The following is a 19,379-nucleotide window of genomic DNA, read 5'->3' as shown; positions in this document are numbered from 1 at the left end:
TGCCAGGGAGAGCGCTGCCCTACTGACACACATTTTATGCAAAACACGGCGTGCGATAAGGAAGGGGGAGGCCAGGGGGGCGGCGAAGCACATGTATCATGGGCGGAGCTCACCGTGACTGTCTCATACAACCGCTGAGTTTTAAAAGCTCAAGTGCTGTCTTCCGAGGTATAAACATGTGTGGCGGTCATATCCCACCTCTGTGCCACACGCACCTGTGCGTAAACGTCTTAAAATAGCAGAAGGAAACATATATGTGAAAATTTAGTGGACTATTTATTATTACTATTATTATCGTTGTTATATAGCTTACAAAAAGTCCATTAATATTTTGAAATGATTGGCCTACTGTAGGTGGATGATTACATTGTAAGTGATAATTGAAATTGGGCATTCGCTGTGTTCGCCAACATCCACTCATACCAAAATAGCAGTCAGTCAGATTTAACCCCATGCTAACCTTTCAAAGCAAATTTCCACTTGATTGAATATATTTCTTATAAAGAATGAAACGCTGCCCCTCTGTGGTTGAATTCTGTTGTGTTGAACAGCAACAGGGTGGAACACCACTTGTAAATCAGTTATTAGAAATTACCTTAATAATCACAAAGGTAAAATTGGTCTGTTATAGCACTTATGACATATGCAGTGATCTTACTGAGAAAATATTTTTAGTTCAATTCTTCCAATAAGTCTAATAAACTCAAATTCCACCAATGGGCATAGTCATACTCACTTCTGTTTAGATTAGATTAGATTCAACTTTATTATTGTGCAGAGTACAAGTACAGAGACAACGAACGAAATGCAGTTAGCATCTAACCAGAAGTGCAAAAAAAGCAGAAAAGTGCAATGTAAACAGTGTAGACAGGTAGTGCAGTGTAAACAGTATAAGATATAGTGCAGTGTAGACTGTTGTACAGTTAAGCAAGTGGCATAGTTTACAGCAGGGATATGTGCAGTGTATTAACAGTAACATTATAAGAGCAGAATAAATATGGATATGCAGTATGGACAATATTGATAGTACAGTACAGGTATGTGCAGTAAAACAGTAACATATAGTAAAAATAAGTATACAGTATGTGCAGTATAGACAGATATGTACAGTTGACTAAGGAGTATAGTCTACAGTATGATACCATTAACATGATAAGAGCAGTAAAATATTGGTATGTATATGGTTACAGTGTGTTACAATAGTTACAGTTTGTACATTTTGTAAATATAAGTAGAATGCTAAGGGTGGGTGGGATAGGGTAGTGCCACCCCCTTAGCTGGCTGGTTGTCACCGAGGTGCAGGGTTAGTGTTCAGTAGGGTGACAGCTGCAGGAAGCTTCCTCTGAACCTCTGCTGGTCCGGGTGCGGAGAGACCTGTAACGTTTCTCGGAGGGAAGTGGGGTAAACAGTCTGTGATTGGGGTGAGAACAAACTTTGATGATGCTGTGCGACTTACGCAAGCATCGCTTGCCCTGGATGGCCTCGATGGAGGGGAGTGAGGAACGGGTGATGCGTTGGGCAGATTTCACCACCCTCTGCCATGCTTTCTGGTTAGAGGCAGAGCAGTTGCTATTCTAAAACTTGTCATTTGTTTTTCTGTTAATCTGATAATGAGTCCTGAAGATCACTGGATTGCAGAATACTGCTATTTTTACCCCCTGCACAAAACCAGAAAAGTTCACTTTTTTAAGCAACGCTATTTAAAGCAACACTCTTTGATAGCTTTTATCAGGCAACTATTTGAATTCATAATGATGGTATGGTCATGTAAAGGACAGATAGAGTTGTTGTTTCATTCCTAACAGCCATCCAGGATATACACTATGCAGTTCTGCATCCCAGGCTGGAACATATACCGCAAAAAGAAAACCTCTCACAGCTCATTGCTGACTATATTGCCAAAGGACACATGATAGAAAGCTTCAGGCAGTGCCAATAAGGCTAAGGCTCTGGGTGGTATTTGCAAGGTTTTACCTGTCTTTTTGGTAGCTAGCTCACTAGCTTTACACCAAAACTAGTTCTGCTTTAAAAGAACGATTGTAATTTATATAATTTGCATTTTAGGTGTATCGTGATATGACATATGACTACAGGCTGCTGCAGCCCTCAGATTCAGACAGATGTATATTTACAGTAAATTCACACTAAAGTATGTTTACTGTATTGTAACCTTATTGTAACTTTATTGTAAGCCTCTGACAAGAACACTGTCCAAAGCTGTTGTGGAGAGTGGGAGCAAGGAGATGTTTTTTCCCCAACTACAGAATTTTACAAAAAATCATCTACATTCTGTCAAATACTGTAGTTTCTCCTAAAGAATTGTAGGAGAAATATCTGTGATTACATAAAGTGATACTTAAATTAAACAATAACATGATCACATATACAGTAGGTCTGAGCTAATAAAGGTCCATTTATTCGAATAACACTGTAAAATTGACCTATGGAAAATTTTTAATTGATGACAGGAATTTACAAAACTTGCAACATGTCAAGTCAAGTCAAGTCAAGTTTATTTATATAGCACATTTCATACACAGAGGTCATTCAATGTGCTTTACATAAACAAAACCAAACGATAATAACAAATAAAAGCATAGAAGGGCAATATAGTCAAAGAATAGTTAAAAGGTAAAGATCATAATAAAAAGAAAACATAAAACACAAGGTAAAATCATTTAAAAATAAAGAATAATTAGTAAGCAAAAACAAAGGCAAAAGTAGTAAAAAAAGTAATAAAAGACAAAGTAGAATAATTATCGAGGCAGATTCAGAATTTGTAACTCGGCACAGTTAGCAGAAAGCGTCTGAGAACAGTTTGGTCTTAAGTCTAGATTTAAAACTGGCTACAGTTGGGGCCTTTTTAATGTCATCCGAAAGTTGGTTCCACAGCTGAGCCGCATAGCAGCTAAAAGCTGCTTCACCATGTTTAGTTCTAACTGTAGGTTTTACTAGCAGGTTTTTCACCTGGGACCTGAGAGGACGAGAAGGTGTGTACTGCTGAAGCATGTCTGACAAGTATTTAGGTCCTGCTCCATTTACTGATTTATAAACAAGCAATAGTGCTTTAAAGTCAATTCTGTGACTTACTGGAAGCCAGTGCAAGGACTTAAGAATTGGAGTAATGTGGTCAGTTCTTTTAGTTTTTGTTAGAGTCCTAGCTGCTGCATTTTGTATCACCTGAAGCTGTTTAATAGTCTTTTTAGGAAGGCCTGTGAACAGTCCATTGCAGTAATCAACCCTGCTGGAGATAAATGCATGAATGAGTTTTTCTAAGTCATGTTTTGACATCAGCCCTCTGAGTTTGACAATATTTTTGAGGTGGTAAAAAGCTGATTTAGTTATCGCTTTCATGTGGCTGTTGAAATTTAGATCACTGTCAATTAATACACCAAGATTTTTAACAGTATCCTTTGCCTTCAACCCTTTTGTGTCAAGGAGAGTGGCAACCCTAAGTCTTTCCTCATTTTTACCAAATATAATTACTTCAGTTTTTTCTTTGTTCAGCTGAAGAAAATTTTGAGACATCCAGGTGTTGATTTGTTCTATACACTGACACATAGATTCAAGAGGACCATAGTTGTTTGGTGATAGAGCTAAGTAAATTTGTGTGTCATCTGCATAGCTATGATATGAAATCAAATTATTTTGAATGATTTGTCCAAGTGGGAGCATATAGAGGTTGAATAATAGTGGCCCCAAGATCGACCCCTGGGGAACACCACAGGTCAAGGACGTTGGTGTTGAGGTACAGTTTCCGATGGCAACAAAGAAGCTCCTTTCTTGTAGATATGATTTTAGCCAGCTGATAACTATGCCTGTAAATCCAACCCAGTGTTCTAGTCTGTGTAGTAAAATATTGTGATCAACAGTGTCAAATGCTGCACTAAGGTCCAGTAGCACTAGGACTGATGTTTTACCTGAATCTGTGTTGAGGCGTATGTCATTGGAAACTTTAATGAGAGCTGTTTCAGTGCTGTGATTTGCCCGAAAACCAGACTGAAAGTAATCAAAATACCCATTTGATGTTAGGAAGGTGGTTAATTGATTAAAGACTACTTTTTCAATAATTTTGCCAATAAAAGGTAGATTGGATATGGGCCTGTAATTGTTTAGCATGGAGGCATCCAGGTTATTCTTCTTGAGAAGTGGCTTTACAACAGCTGTTTTCAGTGACTTAGGAAAAGTGCCAGACAGCAATGATACATTTACAATTTGAAGGACATCCGCCGCTATGAGGTGAAAAACAGTTTTGAAGAAATTGGTAGGCAGAGTGTCTAAGACACATGTGGAAGGGCTGAGATTCTGTACCGTTTTTTCAAGTGTTTCGTAGTCTATCAAGCTGAACTCTGACATCAAGTTTAGTTTCCCTCTGTTTGTTGCTGGAAGTTCAGGTTGTTGAATTTTTAATTGAGCAGATATGTTGAGTCTGATTTTGTCAATTTTACCTTTAAAAAAAGATGAAAACTCATTGCATTTATTAGTTGAGAGAAGTTCAGGCGCTAATTGTGAGGGGGGATTTGTTAACTTATCAACAGTTGAAAATAGAATACGAGTGTTATTTGAACTTCTATTGATAATGTTAGAAAAGAAAGACTGTCTTGCTTTGCATATTTCAGAGTGGCATCATTTGATTCAAAATATGTAAAAAACACAAAGCTTCCCTTGTTGTATGTATATACCAGGCTACACCTGGCTATATCCCAGTTGGGATCGGCTCTTGCTGGTCTATTTTACTTAAACTGTTATTTTTATTGAAGTACTTTAATTTAAATGTTTTAAAATGATAAAATATACAATTGTATATGTGCATAGGTTACAACCCCCAATTCCAAAAAAGTTGGGACGATGTGTAAAATGTGAATAAAAACAAAAGGATTTACAAATCATGCTAACCCAATATTTAGTTGAGAATAGTTCAAAGACAACATAGATAGATAGATAAATAGATAGATAGATAGATAGATAGATAGATAGATAGATAGATAGATACTTTATTGATCTTAATTGATCAATCATATCAAACATCAATCAATCAACCATATCAATAAATCATATCAAACATATTAACTGTTGAATAAGAGAAATGTCTAATTTGATGCCAGCAACACATTCAAAAAAAGTTGGGACAAGCACTGTGTTGCTTCACCTCTTCATTTAACAACATTCTGTAAATGTTTAAGAACTGAGGAGACCAGTTGCTAGAGTTTTGAGAATGTTAATGTTAACAAGAATGTTGTCTCATTCTTGAACAATATAGAATTTCAGCTGCTCAGAGGATACCAAGTCCATGATTTCCAAAAAGAATGACACATTTTCATAGATCAGGACCATTTTCCACAATTTCATGTTAAGAAGCATTATTCTTATATATTATTTCATTATTTGCCACACAGGTTTACACAGATTGATAATTACCTCCACATCTTTACTTCTGAGAGACTCGTGAAATGTTCCTCCTGTTGTCTTTATCATTACACAACTTTTCCAGCCTTTTGTTGCCCCCGTCCCAACTGTTGTTGGCAACACGTTCAAAAGGTGCTTATATTTTCCATGAAATTCCAACATTTGATATGTTGTTTTTGTTCTTTTTGCAGCTATGGGCTTACAAGATTGGCAGATTACCACATTCTGTTTTTATTTGCAACGTCCCAACTTTTTTGGAATTGAGGTTATATATAATTGCTGCTCAAAAATACCAAACTTCACCTTGCACAATACAATCAACGTGGGAATTCCACATCTTTGCACAGGCATGCAGCATACCGGTGCAAAGATGTGGAAATCCCACGTTGATTGAGAAATGATGCTGTACTCTACAACTCATGCTAAAATCATTCATCTAATTCATTTACTCTAAATTTGTCATGAAATCCTTTCTTAACAAGACAGAGCTGGGCATGGCCAGTCTTTTAGAGCCATCATTCCAATGTGCCTTTCCTGCAAAGCAGCTGTCTGACACACCTGCATTATTGCAGGAGATTTTCTGCCGGTTTCATCATGAGATCAAAAGATCATCACAGTGCAGTGATTTATACTGTCCTTCCTATTTCCTTACTGGTTATTTTAGTCATCCAGCTAAAGTCATTAGTGGTTATTTTCCTCCTGCCTCTTTGGCCATATGCACTTGTACAGCCATTGAGATGAATGACCATCATAACCTGCTACAGAGACCTGGTTGGGGAAATGAAATGCCCTTTTGGGCAATAACAACATTTGTTGTGAGATAATGAAGGGAAACAGATAGCCATGAGAGCTATACACCTGAGATGGGCCAAATTTATTTTCAATTCTTTATGTATAGTTTAAGGGCCCTATTTTCGTGACGCAAAACCTGGTGGAAAGCAGATTATTATCCCAGCTTTATTTCTTATTTTGCACGTTTATTCTTACCTTGCACATCTCTTTTATTGAGCTAGGCGCGACCTAACGACCTAAGGAGGGGTCTGGCGTATTGTCTAAGAATCGCTATCGTACACTACCTGAAACGCATTACGCCACTGACCAAGAGAAACCTGGTCAGAAATCCATGGCGAGTTGTATACATATGTTATTTTAAGAGCGCATTATCAACAGTGATATGGCCGGGTGCACAAAGCACCCTACTTCTCTCATCCACAAACCTGCACAAGCAAACATTCATGCAAAACATTAAAAAATTACACGATTACAATGGGAAACATAATTACAACTAGATGTACTGCATAGCGGTACAAAATATGACCGCCGCTCAGTCCTGTACATCCGTTCCGCGAAAATAAATCACACTTCAATTTGTCTCCATATTTTACTCCATCCCCCACTCTTGAAACTTTTGTGTATGCTTGTTTGACATGCCTGAGTGTGTGTGTGCGACTGCACAGTAGCCTACTGGTGCTGAAAAGGTGAATAGATTGTAGAATAGCCAAAGAAGATGTAGCATTGTTATAAAACCTTTAAAATCTCTAAACAATCACAAGTAGGGCAGTTCATCACAGTTCATCCATTGCAACTGGATTGATGAAAGGTCACTTACACCTGTAGGCTACATTGTATTTGGGAAAAGCAAAGGTATCAGCATAATGTTATTTATTTATTTATAAACAAAAACATATCTGTCAGTTCCATGCCGTTTTCAACAGCTATCAAAAACAAAGGTCATTTTTGGATGGATGGATTTTTTGTTAATGTTTCTTCTTCTACATAAGATTTTAGTCATCTTTAGTTCATGTAATACTTTATTGTCAATGCACAAATTAAGTAACAGTAGTCTGAAACGAAATGCTGTTTTACATCTAACCAGTGGTGCAAATAACTGACATGTCCAAATGGGCCTTGATGAAATGCGTCGCTAGACTGTTCATACACATTTTAACGGGCCAAAGTTGAAGAGCTGTTGTCCGTTATTGTTCGTGCAAATATAGGCATTCATGTTCATATTCATGTTCCCTTGCATTGTGTAACTGAGGTCCATGGCTAGTCTGGCTTTCACCAGACCAAGCTCAATCTTTTAAGAAATCAAAAAATAAATAGCGGGCAGATCAGGCTGGGTTCACCCAGCCTAGTCCATAGGCACCCGATATTGTTTAATTTTCCGATTGAGATATCCACGCTCTGGCTATTCTAAATGCAAAAATGCATCAGGGAGTTATGACAAAACTGTAACTAACAAACTAGATCCTAATAGAAAGCTGTTAGCTTCCCTAAGCTACAGGTAGGCTTATACGGTAGGCCTATTTACAACATAAATTGTCAATAGGCTATGCTGGCGACACAAATAAAATCTCCTTTGGAAACCAATGGCTTACGCCTTACAGTAGGCCTATCAAGCGGACTTAAACTGCCATATCGTGGCGAAAAGTTGTAATAAAATTCACGCAGCTCCATGAGTCAAGGAAATCGCGAATGAAGTAGCCACTTCTAAATGGGACCCACTAGGCCTACACAGTAGCTTAAAGTGTGTTGCTAAAGCAGCCCTAATGAAATTAAGGTGTCATTGGATACTTCACACACACGTGCTTTTTAATTTCACAGACTACAACTACCAAGCTGGAATCAAAGCACATGGATTCCCCTCTCACACCCTATAAACAGGCGTCTCAGTCTCACGCATGTATAGGCAAAACTGTATCAGACCGGTGTAACGTTGGTAAATCTTCCATTGCACAGAATGATTTTTGTAGCACTTGCAACAAATGACAGTCGAAAGATACAATTACAGTGCTGCTATCAATTTGCTTGGTATAATCGCATTTATAGTTTTCTACAAATGCAATCAATCAAATTGGCCTCCATCACTCAACCAACGCTAAAGGTAACATTACCTAGGTCCTTATTGATATTATAAGATTATTTTTCATGTGAACATCATCCTATCCTTATTAGACGTTCTCTGCTGTAAACTAGCCTACACTCCTTGCATGAAGCGTCCATTGTTTTTCCAACCCACTTTTAACTTCCAACAAAATTACGTCTCACTGCAACGACGCGCCATCTAGTGGACAAACGACTACTTATGGCCAATACTGGAAATGCAGCCATGATGATGATGATGATGAATATTTATTTTGGCTTTCTTTTAATCCTACTGAATTTGCATACCCCCAGAGAATGCCAGGCCAATCATACACATACAATTTGGTGCAGTTCTGAACATCTTAACTGAAGATAGGGGTGATTAAAGCAGAATAATATTGCATTTTCATTTTTTACCGGAGGGGGTGCAAATCACAAATGAGTGATTATGTGCCAGATTGATGTGGGCCCTTGAGACCAACATACTATAAAAGATTCTTCATCCTCAGTGCCACGGTTCAGGTAGTTATTTAGGAAAAACTGCTTTTTTTGCGGTTCGGGGGGCCCAGCACGGGGGGTGGGGAGTGGCCCCCGGGGATGAAACAAAATTTTTCCGTAATAGTCTAGTGGGGCTATATACCCACCACCACCAAATTTCATGTGCCCCGGTGGTTCGGTGTCGCGGGTATCGTTGACCAAAAATTCAGGAAGTAGATGACGGGGGAAAAAAAAAACAAAAAAAAAACTTTGACAATCCCTATATAACCGCTTCGCTAGCTTCGCTAGCGGCAGTCATAATAAAGATATTAAGAAATACATCTCACAGAGAGTAGTCACCATCATTTGCAAATTGGTAATGACAGATAAAAGTGATTATAGACGAGAGGCGAGAGGCAAATATGAAACACAGCTGAACACGCACTGTCACGAGATGTAAGCAGCAACTCCTTTGCAGGATAAATGTTTTTTATTCAGTCATTCGAACATTTTTGGGGTAAGTCTCTGCTAGGTTTTAGCAAAGCTTGGTTTAGTGGAATAACTGTTCCATACAGTCTCGTGTGCAAGCAGATTCCTTCAAATGCGCCGCTGACTATCAAAAAACAAACTTTTTGCCAGTGACCATGTGTTTTAGACTATGATAATACGGCCCTAAAACACTCCAACGCGTTTCAGCATCAAGCTTTAATCAGCCAAGCAGTTCTGTAGAGGAGGAGAGGTTCTTTTGAAATGACATTCAACCAATCAGAACCTTCCACCTGGGAGAACCTGTGTCATTTAAATGATACTTAATTTAATTAAAAAGACACTTAAATCAAAATCTTCATTTAGGCCTGGATATTTAGTTGCTTGTAGTTTATAGATCCAGAAAGTTTCCCTTTGATTTAATTGTTTATCGTTGTCTATTGCCCTTTCTCATGAGATCTCATGAGATCTCATCAGATTCCAAAAATAATTCCGTGGAAATGCATGGATTCCAGTTGCTGCTACTGGAAGAAACTGGAATCCATGCATTTCCACTAAATTATTTTTGGAATCTTATCCCTTATCATACCTGTTCATTCTTACTTGTCGCTCGACTTATCGTGACTAAATTCAAGATGGCTGCAAACGCTAAACTTCGTGAAGATACTGTCTGTATAAATCGTCTTGTAAGTAAACTACCAGTGCTTTTTTAAAGTTCTCAATGTCTCGTTTTAAATGTCAGGGCCCTCGGAACTCTACCAATGAAGTGTGGAGATACATTGAGCCTCGTAAATGGTGTAAAACAGTGATTTATTTGCATGGCTATAGCCCGATGCCGAAGCACCACCATTGAAAAAGCTGTTGGTAGCATCGGCTAACTAGCGCCAGATTTTGGAGTGCAGGGGACAAGCCGAGATGGGCTATGAGACATACGTTCACACTCGGTATCATGTTTCAACACACTTTAGGTCAATATCACACCGGAATTCTCCTTTAAGTGGAATGTGGTCTACACAGGCCTGTAATGTGGATGGGTCCCTGTTGTGGTGTTTCAGATACTGTCTTGCCATGGGGTAGTTGATGTTGCCTGTTCGAATGGCATATTTGTGTTCTGCCAGTCTGTCCTGCAAGCGTCTTTTTGTTCTTCCTATGTAAAAGACTTTGCATGTAGGACATTCAAGTCTATCAGTGACAAAAGGATGTTTTAAAATGAATAAAGCGGTTAATGGTAAGCTGTTTTTGAGACCCAAAATCTGTAAATGTTTTGGTTTGCACTATTTGTACAGTGATTACAATGGTAACATTTGTAGGAACCTCTGGGCTTAGAGCCTAACCATGTTTGTTGGCTATCTGGTTTGAGATTGCTGCGGACCAGGTTATCCTGTTGAGTGGGACATCTTCTGAAGCTAACTAGAGGTGGTTCAGGGAAGACCTGGCTCAGCACATCATCGCTTTCAATAATGCCCCAATTTCTCTTTATGATCTGTTTAATTTGTTGTGCCTCTGTACTGTATGTAGTGACAACAAACACTCTATCTTTTGTTTGTTTGGGTGTCTTTCTTTGTAACAGGGAAGATCTGTCCACGTGTTTGGCTCTAGTATAAGCCTGGAGTGTATGTTTCTATAGCCCCGTTCTTAAATGCGTGTCACCATTTCCTTAGATTTGGTCTCAAAAACCTCCTCTTGGTCACAAATTCTCCTGACCCGTTGGAACTGTCCAAATGGAACACTCTCTTTAAGCCAATTAGGATGGTGACATTTGGCATAAAGGTATTCCTATCAGTTGGTTTTCTATACTGACGTATGAAGGGATCCTTGATTGTCTTTAACAATAGGGGCAATTCCAACTGTCGTGTCCATAAAGGCAACTAAATGCCATGGTATTTGTATGATGCATTACATTACATTTTGCTGACGCATCTTTAGCCAAAGTGACTAACAACATGGTAAACAGTGATGTGAATGATAATCATAAGAGACTCTGTTGTATTGTGGGTCATGGGCTGATGAAACTGTGCTATTTAGCTGACGATAGGCCTCTTTGATATATTTTTGCCAGAGATATCGATCACTGCTCCAGTACCTTTCTGCCCCTTCGCGTCCCCCTCTTCCTCTTCCTCTTCCTCTGCCTCTGCCTCGTCCTTGTCCTTGTCTCTCCCTCTTCTGGTGTGATGGGGAGGGTTTTCCTAAAAAATCCTCCTGGGATGCCTGGGCTGCAGTGGGCATTGAGCTGTCCTCTTCTTCACTGCTGGTGAAGTTGAACGAAACTGTCCTGGGCCTTGTTCTGGCTGGTGGGTCTGCGTCCGTACTCCTTGGTTCCCTCCTTTTCCAGCTGTACACTTTGCCTTCCTTGTAGTCTGTGGCATCTCTCTGGAAATTTCTGATCTTCAATTGTTTGAGACTCTGGGTGTATGCCATGAGATCTGCATTCATTTTGTCTTCAAGTTCTTGTTTTATAGCATCAGCTGAATGTTCTGCTATGGGCTTTCTGGCCTCATGATATCTTCCTTCCCTGTCTTTATTTGACTCTTCTATCAACAAGAGCATCAGATCTGAAGAGAATTTATTGAAGATGGCTTCCCACCTGTCTCTGAAGTCCTTTTTGTCATTTCCTCCATATAGGGAATTTCTTAACTAGATTAAATTAGATTAGATTAGATTCAACGTTATTGCCATTGTGCAGAGTACAAGTACAAAGACAATGAAATGCAGTTTGTGTCTTAACAGAAGTGCAAAAAAGCAGAAAAGTGCAATGTGATATACAAGGTATAGTCTATGCTGTATAGGCAGGTGGTGCATAGACAGGACAAGATGCCGGTATATAGTGCAGTGTAGACAGTAGTATACAGTTGGTTTACAGTGATATAAATTAATATGTGCAGTGTATTAGCAGTAAACTTATAAGAGCAGAATAAATATGGCTATGTAGTATGAACAATGTATGAACAACATGTACAGATATGTGCATTGTAGTAGCAGTAGTAACATTATAAGTATTAAGAATAATATAGATATATGCAGTGTATTAACAGAAAAACATAAAATATGGATATGGATCCATATATGGATGATGATATGGATTATGATCATGGATTTAATCCTAAAACCTCTGGGGATGTGTCCTTTTCTCCAGTAGTCTGATACAGTCACTGAGTTCAGGTGAAGTCTTGTATCTTTTTCAAACAGATGTCTCAGGTCTTTATGTCTTGTGAAGATCAGCTCTGGATAGCACCACTGGGCAAATAATCCAACAGTGAGGTTGCTGTTATAATCCGTTGTCCCTCTTCACGGGAATAAGAGAAAGTATTTTCCATCTTGAATTCAATACTTGGATTCAAAGTGTCGTCCACCCGCTGTATTCGTCCACGTTTTATGGACTGACAGGTTTCCTTCAAGAGAATAGGACATCTTCTGGACTGATTCCCCACAGGAGCGTGGTAGGACAGGACATATGCTGATTGGAACATTTGTATTGAAACACGCAGAAGTTTTTTTCCTCCCTTTAACACTCATTTTTTTGAAAATTTGTTTTTACATTTTGTAATTAGATCCAGTGTCTACCTGAACACACAGAATATGCATATTCATTTATTTTATTATATTTTTTCTGATACATTCCGATTGTGATGATGACACTTAATACAATCCTATCTTGATCTGATTGGTCTGCTGTTGTTATTGTGGGTTTACTTAATGTAATTAAGCACTACTGCACAAACCTTAAAATAAGATACCCATGAGTGAATCCAGTGACAGATATTACAGAATTTACTTAATAATTCTTTATAATTCTTGATAACTTGATAATAGTGCTAAACCAGAGTCTGTCCGATAAACAGAGAAAACAATGAATGAATGTAATTAGATTTCAGTCTTCTTTGGTTAAGTCAAGAATCCTCTGGTTATGAACAAGGTAAAGTTCATATAAGTAGGCTATATCTTTGATCCCGTGAGGGAAATTTGGTCTCTGCATTTATCCCAATCCGTGAATTAGTGAAACACACTCAGCACACAGTGAACACACTGAGGTGAAGCACAGTGAAGAAACAGTGAGGTGAAGCACACACTAAACCCGGCGCAGTGAGCTGCCTGCAATAACAGCAGTGCGGTTAGGTGCCTTGCTTAAGGGCACTTCAGCCGTGCCTACTGGTCGGGGTTCGAACCGGCAACCCTCCGAAGCGCTAACCAGTAGGCCACGGCTACCCCTAATAAGTATAAGTATATATAGTATAAGTATATATACTCTTTTGATCCCAAGAGGGAAATTTGGTCTCAATCCATGAATTAGTGAAACACACTCAGCAGTGAGCTGCCTGCATCAACAGCGGCGCTCGGGGAGCAGTGAGGGTTAGGTGCCTTGCTCAAGGGCAATTCAGCTTTGCCTACTGGTCGGGGGTTCGAACCAGCAACCCTCCGGTTACAAGTCTGAAGCGCCAACCAGTAGGCCATGGCTGCCCCTCCTGTGGTCCTAATCTGTGATTGGGCAAGTGCACATGTTTGTGTAGATGTGTTACTGTGTAGATGTGACAGTGAAGGTGTGCTATGTAACGTTCATGAATGTGTGTGATTATGAATGTGTCATGATTGACAGGGTCTTTATAGACCAAAGTTTTAATATGTGAAGACAATATGGTTTTTGGAGAATGTGCCGAGTCAAGGGCATAGGTTTGGTCTGAGCTTTGGTGGGACACTACCCACTAACACCCCTCCCCCCAAAAACAAAAGCCACTCAACTCTTTCACCAGCCACTATAGATATATATAATGATTAAAATGTGCTACTGTACAACTACTATCCATGATTAAAATGTCCTACTGTCCAACTTGATATACTGTGTAGCCTACATAATCTGATTTTAATATGTACAGAAATGTAGGCTATATTTAACATTTATTTTCTATTTGGTCTGTTATGAAATCATGCATTGACCCATTTAAGCACAGCTCAGTTTTAAGAAACTTAAATACATGCATGCTTAGCATTTTGTGAAAAGAAATCATTAAGGCTACATTGACAAACTCTTAACCGTGAGCTGCCTGTATATTCTCTGATTCTAATATTTACAGATATATAGGCGATGTAAGCACAGCTCAGTTTTAAGAAATGCTTAAAGCCGAAAGACCATGTTGAAATTTGCTACAATTTATTTCAAAACCGGATTACTCTGGAACAACTAACTATACACGGGAATGCCTTTGTGTTTGATAAGGTCTGCTGTTTATTCTGATATATGGCTTGTCATGTGTTGCGTGAAGAGTGTGCAGGCCTACGATATTCCACCGAGACGAATGGATGTGGAGATGGGCGCAGAGAATAATTATATATAAGTTATTTTTCTCGCGAACTGTTTATCACAGAAAATCGTGGCTAGCTAGCACCGTTTAAAAGCTGAGAAAAGGCTCTTTCATGTGACACATGTGTGATGAGTAGCCTACTTCTCCAGGAGTTCAACAGAGAAGAATGGGTGAATTTGGACGCACTTCATATGCCTTGTAGTGAAGTAAATCTGAAGCGCTGCGCCATGCTGCGCAGGAGACTGCGGCTCACTGGAAGTTATTATAGGTAACTTCAAATCAGCGCGATTTACCCTTATAGGCTACTGCACATTACACGACTTGTACGAGATAATCCGCAGCACTGAAGTGAGAAATGATTTAACTCTTTGTGTAGAGCATGTGAGCGCTTTTCCCCCCATTTCAACCTGAATATTGCTGAGGACATTTCAGTCGTAATTTGACATTGGTGTGGACACGTCCTTCGGTCCCCGCGCAAATCTACGCCCCTGTGCCGAGTTCGTGACAGAAGGATCTGAAAGCAGTTCATTAGTAGCAGTTCATTAGTTCGTCACTAGAGGTTAGTATTGCGTCAAAAATAAATTTCTGTAGCCACTTTGCAGATCCAAACCATCTTGCGAAAGTGACCCCAGATGTTGAGTTCTAAAATTCGGTCATTCTAACTTATAGATGATTTGGGCTTCACTATTTTGGTGGACATAACACATAATAACGTAGACTATGGTAGTTCCATTCACAGCGTTTATTTGGCGCTGTTCTGTAACCAGCTCTCGTTTCCTCGTTAACATTGGTTACTCAATTATGATGTTTATGTGTAATGACGCAAGTAGACAATACCAAAAGACAAATGCTAAACCAAACGTAAATTAAAACAACAAAAAATGATTGATGTCTTGTCTAAACGTCAACTATCAAATTATACACAGCAAAATACAGTGTTCAAAACCGTACTTTGCCATACGTTTTAGATTAAATTATAGACGACTTTGTCAAGCAAATATTACAGGCGTCTTGACTGTGACATTCTGGTTGTTGTTGAGCTGAGATGTAGCCTGTGCTTGAACACGTTGTCTTTAGTGGCCATTCCATATGAAACTGCTTACATAAATGCTGGCGTAGTGTTTTGGCAGTTGCCAGAGTTAATTGGGTGTGTTAAATTTAAGATTCGTTCAGCTATGAGTCTATAACTTTGGGCGACTCGAGCTTTGGCAAACATGTTATGGCAAAGCATGCTGATAATTACAGAGTGCGCACAGTGTTTGGGAACTGAACAGAAGTTGCTGCCAATAGACACACCTGCAAAAAACACCTTAAGCCTGGGGCTAGTAAGACAGCCATCACTGTCTGTCATCCCTCCCATGTCTCGCACCCTCCATACTTACACACGCACACTCTCACATACTCTTTTGTTGAAAGAGCACTTCATATGAAGTGATGCCAGTTTTGCTGTAGGTGATGAGCAATCTCAACAAGTTTATACCAGGCTGGGCCTCTCGATTTGTTTAGATAGGTTTGCCAGATCACAGAGGAAATTAAGTACAAGAGTCATACAGTCATGGTTGTTCAAAAACACAGAGAGGCTACAAATGTGTCACGACTTGCATACTGGCGAGGCTACAATTGAGGGAAATGTCCCACAATATTCTCCAATAGAGTCTGCACAGTTGTTGTACTGTACTCTTGTAAAACTGACTGCCAGAACATAAACGAGGCAAAGCTCCATAAATACAGTTTATGATGAGTACGCAATGGAGTTTGATTGGGTTTCGTGACAATACCCTACCCAGTCTTTCAGACAAGAGCCATTCTCCTTGCTAAAGAAGAGGCATGGAGAGGGGAACTTTTCCTCTCTTGAGCTCACAGATTTGCCGTAATTATGGAATCACTTCCACATGTGAATTTAGATGCCTTCTCTCTGTGCACCCGCCATCTCTTCTCGGCTAGCGTTCTTTCCTTCCCCAGTTTTTCTCCTTCTTTTAGCTGTTTGCTCTTCCTGACTTGTTTGTTCTTTTCTCCCTCCCCTGCCCTTACCATCCTCAGCACTGCAAGCAATTTTGCTTGAACCACTGCTTAAACAAAGTCTATCTTAATCAGAACATCCTGGCACATTTGGCAGTGGCCTGTGCTTGTGGTGATTCAATTAGACTGAAAGCCAGAGAGAGAGCGAGAGAGAGTCCGAAAGAGAGAGAGAGAGAGAGAGAGAGAGAGAGTGGGAGAGAGAGAGAGAGAGGTGGGGGCAAGAGGGAGAAAAGAAGCAAATGAAAAGAAGAAAAAGAATGTGGTTTCACCGAAAGAATTCAGGGAAGAGGGAGGCTGCGTGGTGAGTGTACGAGGGAGAGGTGGAAAAGAAAATGAGGCGGGGGAAAGAGAGAAGGAGCGAGAGAGTGAAGGAGCGAGAGAAGGAGAGAGGGAGCGAGAGAGTGAAGGAGCGCCAGCGACATGTTTTTTGACAGTGGTGGGTTCAGAGAGGGTTCATGGTGACATCATGACTGATTTTTGAGGAAAGTATAGACAGGAGAGACATTCACCTTTCATTGGACACACATGTTTTGGAACAGGCAATGTGTTCATTTTCAAGAGTATATTGGCACTCTGATGAATCTGTGGACAGGCTCATTCCAGGCTATGGATTCTCTCTCTCTCTCTTTCTCCCTCTCTCTCTCCTTTTCTCTTTCTCTTTCTGATTCACATGAAAACACAGGGGCGTATGTGCAAGCAGGCGCACACATGTGGTGGAGTAGGCGCAGAGACAGATGCTAAACTACAAATGGGCTTTTTGTTGGATTGCAGACGGCTGTGCGGCTCGGCGAGAGCGGCACGCACCAACACTGGGGCCTTTCGCTCTCAACTCTACCTCTGTGTTGTATTCCTCTGTGTATGTTTTTACTTCATGGCAGCTGGAATTAAAATGTGTACATTTTGCCAAGCAGAATGAATGAGCCCCTTCATAGCTCAGGATGTGCATTGCACTCTGTAACTGAAAACTGACACTTTGTAAAAAAGTCTGTGTGTGTGTGTGTGTGTTAGTGTGTGTGTGTGTGTGTGTGTGTGTGTGTGTGTGTATTTGTCATGGAAAAGCAGGGCTTCTGCATCGCAGTGTGCTTGTTTCTTTCTGTGTACTGTGTGTGTGTGTGTGTGTGTGTGTGCACGTGTGTGCCTGCCTTGCGTCCTCCGCATGTCTCAGTGCGGCACAAAACTTCACATGACATCAATCTGAAGGCAGGGAAATAGTGATCTCATTACAGGCATCTTGTTCCTGATTAAAACCTGCCGTGGCCACCGGCTCTTCCCTCCCCTCTACCCCCCCCCCCCTATCTCCCTCCTTCTGCCCCTCTCTCCCTTCTATCCCCCCATCTCTCCCTCCTGCCCCTCTCTCCCTTCTATACCCCCTCTCTCCCTCCTTCTGCCCCTCTCTCCCTTCTATCCCCCCCTCTCTCCCTCCTTCTCCCCCTCTCTCCATTCTATCCCCCCCTCTCTCCCTCCTTCTCCCCCTCTCTCCATTCTATCCCCCCCTCTCTCCCTCCTTCTCCCCCTCTCTCCATTCTATCCCCCCCTCTCTCCCTCCTTCTCCCCCTCTCTCCATTCTATCCCCCCATCTCTCCCTCCTTCTCCCCCTTCCTACTCTCCACATTTTCTTCCTTTTCCACTCAGATCCTGTCCAGCTTTTAATTCTTCTGAAGCAAATAAACATAACTACTTTAAAGGAAAGATGTTTTTTCTTTCCGTTCTTTGTACTAATTTTCAAACTAAAATGAGTAATTTATGCAATGAGAATTTAGCCACTGAGTCAGAAAGATCCAGGTGTGTATCGAGCTAACGCTTCTGCATAGGACACCAGTGGAGGGAAACAGGAGAGGTGGTGGATGTCATATATGACCTTTAAGGCAACATTGATGTCACTGCCATGAAAAATTATATCTAATGATTCATTGGTAATGACGTTAGAGAGGGGGAAAATGAAGAGAGAGAGAGAGAGAGAGAGAGAGAGAGAGAGAGAGAGAGAGAGAGTGAGGGAGAGAGAGAGAGAGAAAGAGGGAGAGAGAGAGACAGGGAGAGAGAGAGAGGGAGATAGCACTCTGCTCTATCTTCATTATCCAGCACACTGCAGTTGTGCCGACACAAAGTTCATAAATCTCAGCCCTCAGCACACTCCAGTGACACCGAAACACAAACACAAGTAACCTTTGACCTTCCTGCTGCTACTGGCACACACACACACACAACACACACACACACACTCTTACATTAGAGTGCTACTGAGTCTGCAACAGAGCTGGGCCGGAGTCCTCTGTCCGCTGGTGTCCCTAACAAATCTCAGGCATGACACACTTATCACACACATATCCCCATCCACACACAGTCTCTTTGTCTTCATGGATAACTTCAAACCATGTTTCTCAACACACAAGTGGCTTGATAAGGCATTATGTCCTATCAGATCTGAAAGACCAATAACCTTTTCCATATTTGGACAAACATATTTTTAGTTGTGTGTACAGTTTTTTACCATAAACAGTTCACGTTTCTTTTGTGCTTTTTGTATCACTGCATTTGAGACATTAACAGCTCTGCTTTTACTTTGCACATGCACACTGGGCTTTGAAAAGATAAACTTGCCATATCTACATTGTTGGTCTGAAAACCACTTCCTGTTGACAAGATAGTACCTAGTGGCTATTAGTTTTGTACTGGCAGTTACATCTTTGCTGGCCTGGACTGCCAGTACCTTAAAGTATGAAACAATATGTAATTTTTTGGACCATGTTTTTTCATTCATAAGAATCTAGTATCGGAATCATCTGCAAATTAATTTCCATGGTATGTAGTTAAAAGACAAACAGGTAAAAA

The sequence above is a fragment of the Alosa sapidissima genome, chromosome 7, assembly GCF_018492685.1.
Source record: "Alosa sapidissima isolate fAloSap1 chromosome 7, fAloSap1.pri, whole genome shotgun sequence".
In the NCBI taxonomy this organism is placed as follows: Eukaryota; Metazoa; Chordata; class Actinopteri; order Clupeiformes; family Clupeidae; genus Alosa; species Alosa sapidissima.
Note: the sequence above shows the minus strand (reverse complement) of the source record.